The following is a 5,032-nucleotide window of genomic DNA, read 5'->3' as shown; positions in this document are numbered from 1 at the left end:
GGAAGGAAGGAAGGAAGGAAGGAAGGAAGGAAGGAAGGAAGGAAGGAAGGAAGGAAGGAAGGAAGGAAGGAAGGAAGGAAGGAAGGAAGGAAGGAGATTTTAACATTTGCAGCACTGGACTGACACTCCTGTACTTTTCTTAAATGTCTTTCAGTAAACAATTTATTCTATTTTTGACTCACTTTCAGTGTTTTGGAATGGTTTCTTAATTTTATACAAACAAAACCCCAAAGCAGAAGAAGAAAGTTTTTAAGGAAGGTGAAATGGCTCATTAAGACAGACTAAGATAAACAGGATGTAAGATAAACAGGATGTGATACTGGTAATTATAACTACTTGCCTGGCATGCACAATCAGTCTCTAACAAACTTTTGAACAATTAGACAAAAATGAAACAACTTTTATAAAGTAAACTGTAACAAATCCTTTGCAGAATGACTTGTCATCCAATAGGATACTCATTGGATTCAGGAGGCTTGTGTAAGACCTTAATCCAGGGAGAAGCCAGGTCACTGGCATTTTAAGACACCACTACCACTGAGCTGTTGGCTCTTTTCTGCTGTGAGTTATGGGACAATCTCTTTTTTGACCTGAAAATTCAATTATGGAGCTAAAAACTAACCAGAAAGACTGGCATATTCTTACAAATATACCAAAGTGAGTGAACAAAATATTACAGTATCAAAAAGCTGGTTCACAAAAATCTATCTGATTGGTTCCCAAAGAGGTTGTAATCTTCCTTTCCTCTCCTTGTTTTGGCTGTTTGTTGGAAGAAAGTCTCTCCATTAKTTTCATTAGCAGCCAGGTTTTTCACTCTGATTTACTAAAATGTTAACAGTGATAAGGCTATTTGCCTTACCTCAAGTTATATCACAGTGTGACTAGTAAAGGAGAAAGCATCCTTCTCTATTGTGCACCCAGATGAAAGGTCAGTATTTATTTTTTTAATGTACAAATTCTCTCAGCTTTCTTAGGTGATGAAATAAATCATAAAGCCAGAGGAAACTGCTATGTGGGAAACCAACAGTGAAACCATTATCTACACGGAGGAGTTCTCAATACAACATAGCCAGAATTGCTGGTGCTTGTAGAGMGGGCAAAGCTAACTGCAGCAGAGCAGGCTGGGGCTGGAAAACAGAAATAACTCACAGGACCAGGGAAGAGCAAGCATGCTGTGAAAGGCATATAAGGACAAGCAGCCACGTCAAAACGAACCAGAGCCAACCTCTCCAGCAGCCAGCACTTCCATCACAAAAGGTAGCAGTAAAATGCACTAAATAGATCAATACTGTAGACCAGTCTGTGAATCAACCTTCCATCTAGCTCTCCTTCACCAAATCCACTTATCATCACCACAAAGCAGTCTTTCTAGTCATAATGTATCACCTTGCAACCATATAACAAGCGCTGTCTCAGCCCTCAGTTCAGCTGTCTCAGAACTTTGTAAAAGGAAGGCTTGACCTGGAAGCCTCCTTTTGGGAATAATGCAGGAAATRATCAGATGGCCAAGACCATGAGAACAAGCCATGAGAACATGCCAGGTGGGATTTAGAGCTCTTTTAGTCTCTCTAGAGAAGAGCGAAGCCAGGCCAAGCAGGGTGGTGGGGTACAGCGAAGCCAGGCAGAAAATGAAGCAATTTTTTTCTCTGGGAAATCTTAAAGCACATGCCAGGATCCAAAGGCTACCCCTTACATCCCAAAGTCATTGAAGTCACAATCAAAGAGGATCTGGCAGCAGCTCTACTTCAGATCTTGTATTTATGGAGTTCCAGCTCAGGCACCTGTATTTCATTCAACTTGTCAGCATAATAATGAAAAAAGTAATTTCCTCTTTTGTGTTTTCAATTTTAGCTAAACAAAACATCCTACATCCCCTCCAAGCCAAAAGATAAAATATTTTTAAAAGGCACACAAATAGCCAACAACCTTATTTGGTTAAGGCAGAGCSCTATTGATCTCCAGAAGTCTTGTAGCAGGATGTTTAGATAATTTAAATAATCAACAAAATATTTTGTATCAGATATAATCCATAAATTCATATTCATTTTTCTAAAATATATTACAGCTGAACATTATCTTAGCAGTGTTTAGCATGTGCCTCTGTCGAAAGATTTCATTTCTGACTGTTTTTATGTTTTGCTTCCAGGATAATTTTTGTTTAGACATCTTTCTTTCCTAAACAAACATACTGGTTCTGATAGTATCCATATTTATTGTCCTTGGAAAGACATGCTGCCACAGAGGGAAACAGCACTGCGAACCCTTCTTCCTGCAGATCAATAGACATGCAAAAGACATAGAAAAAGGAAAGATGTGAATTTTCTTTATTTGATAATTCTGTTCTGTTTTTAGCTAGTGCATTTCTCTAGACAAATGCAGATTATGTAGCTATGTCTGTCAAGGAATCTGAAAACAGTTAAACTTTCTCAGTTTCATTTTTCCAAGGCAGATTTTTTTTTTGTATCTTTCTCTTTCACAACTCCCTCTTCAAATCACTCTCTGATTAGGTGAATTGAAAAATGCTTTCAGTCCTATTGGGACATATTAAAATGAAATCTGTCATAAATTATTTTGGACTGACTTAGAAGTCATTATAATTATAATATTTAATTTGTCTTACAAATTGAGTTTGTACTTTATTTTGTAGAAAGTGCATATTAATTACCTCGTATCTTTGTCTTGTAGATGTTGTAAATTGCCCTAATAACTTCTATTATGGAATAACTTTAAATGTTCTGTGAAGAATTTCACTGCTGTTAACACTATTCACTGAGATTTACCACTTTTCTTGAAGCAGATATTTTTTAAAGTAGGAAAAAAAATATGGAACTTCCTCCATACCTTCCTACAGTACATATATGATGTATTRCCCAGTAATTCTTCCAGGGTATGGAAATAAACCCATAACTTATAAGTTTGGTTTTCCTCCTAGAGTAAATTGATATGCTCTAGGAAGACTAGAATGATTCTGTTTTTTTTCTGTCACTCTTCCTTTCAATTTCCAATCCATATGACATATATACTAAAGCTTTGTCAATATGTCAATATGAAAGAAATATGTGAGTGCGAGTGTGTGTGTGTGTGTGTGTGTGCTTGCGTGCAGCTGGGGAGTAAGGATTAGCGATGATCATCATGATTATGGTCCTTGGTATTTTGGTGTTTCTCACTTCCCTCTCAGCTCTAGAATAGATGATAAATGCAGTACTCAGCTGCACACTGCAATTTAGATGTCTTCTGCCTGCAGTTCTGCGATCAAAGGTGCAGTTATTTGTAAGTCCTACAGACTGCAACGTGAAGTCTATGTGGAAAGTGTGTATGTTGGTATTTTTTTCTGTGCTTTTCCCACCTGAAAATCTGCACTATTATTTGTTTATAAGCATGAATGGCTCCACATTATCACTTGATTAGACAAATTATGTATAGCAGGGTTGAATAGAACTGCTAAAATAGTCTATAATCAAAATGCATTCCAGATAGGCAGGAGAACCGACTTCTCTAAAGGCTGGAAATATGAAGTGGGGCAAGTGAGTCTCTTCAGGTAAATGGGAGAATGAAACCTGTCTCCATCCCCCATTAAATAATAATCCACAAAAAAAAATTGCATCCATAAAAAATTGATGCAACTTCCTTCTCTACATCAATTTTGAGTTATTTCTTATATAGAAAATATTTTTATTTAGTTTAATTATTCAATGAGTGTAATTTGAAAATAACTCCCCTATAACAGAACAAAACCCATTTTTTTGGAAGAAATTCTGTTACTGAAAATGCATCCATCAGTATATACATGTTTCAGAGATCTGACAGCTTAGTGTCTCCCATATCTCTCATTAGGCAAAACAATAGTCATTTGAGGACAGATTGCTCTCCATTAAAATGACTCTTGCTGAAATGGATTGAAGTAATACACTCATCTAGTGCCACTTCTCCATGAGTTTAAAACATTTTAATCTTCATATGTATGAGCATTACACACACACAGAGAAACAGAAATAGTATGGGATTTTGAGTCCTTTTTGAGTTAAAATTTCAGTTTATTCGCTTCTTTTGATATTAGCTTTTTTATTATTATTTTATTTTATTTTATTTTATTTTATTTTATTTTATTTTATTTTATTTTATTTTATTTTATTTTATTTTTGCACATCAGTTTATTTGAGCTTTCCTCTTCTCCAAGGGCAGTTGCATCATTTCTTTATCATAAAATCCTTGATATTTAAAAGTTTTCTAGCTAAAACTTGACAAATGGTGATCTTACAAGTCTGTAGCAGCAGCTTCAGGAAATCAGCACCATCATTGTCTCTATGAGTCTAGTGTGAAAATGAAACACTTCTGTTAAGGTATTTATTAACAAACTGCRCATCATTAGCTAGCTTCACTATACTGAAAATAAAGACTAATACTGGTTACTGTAATGTACATTGCTTATGCAATGCATTATTAAATACTATATCTTCAAAAAAAAATGGAATAATGGAAATGTATTAATAACAAGAATATTATTTTTCTGCCTACATCAAATATCCATATTTCTTTGGAAAAATAAAWTATTAAAAAWATATATATATACTCCAGTGTTATTAACTTGAGGTATTCCTATCAAAATTAATGTATATATGCAGGTACATTATTTACTACAGTTTACCATAATCTCTTCAATTTTCKTTTCCATGTAAGGCAAATTGCTGTATAGAGTACAAACTTCCAAGAGATCACAAATCCTTGGATTTTGTTACTTATGCAGSCTTTTTCAGACTCATATAATTACTGCACATTATATCTTCAGACTTTGAAAGAAATGTTCTAACTGTGCCAACAGTTCTAACTGTACTTTCTGGTTGTATCAATGGTGAGAGTATCCTGTAATGGTTAAATGAAATATAGCTTGCTCGTTCATTCACAGAGACAAAAATTTCTGAGAAAGAAAGATCATTAACTTTTGGAAGTTTAAAAATTAATTAAATGAATGTTCTTATTTTTATATGCGAACATGTTCTTTGATTATACCAGAAAATAATAAGAGGATAGTATG

Source organism: Nothoprocta perdicaria, unplaced genomic scaffold (assembly GCF_003342845.1).
Source record: "Nothoprocta perdicaria isolate Ctin4 unplaced genomic scaffold, notPer1 scaffold_435, whole genome shotgun sequence".
In the NCBI taxonomy this organism is placed as follows: domain Eukaryota; kingdom Metazoa; phylum Chordata; class Aves; order Tinamiformes; family Tinamidae; genus Nothoprocta; species Nothoprocta perdicaria.
This window is presented reverse-complemented; position numbering follows the sequence as displayed.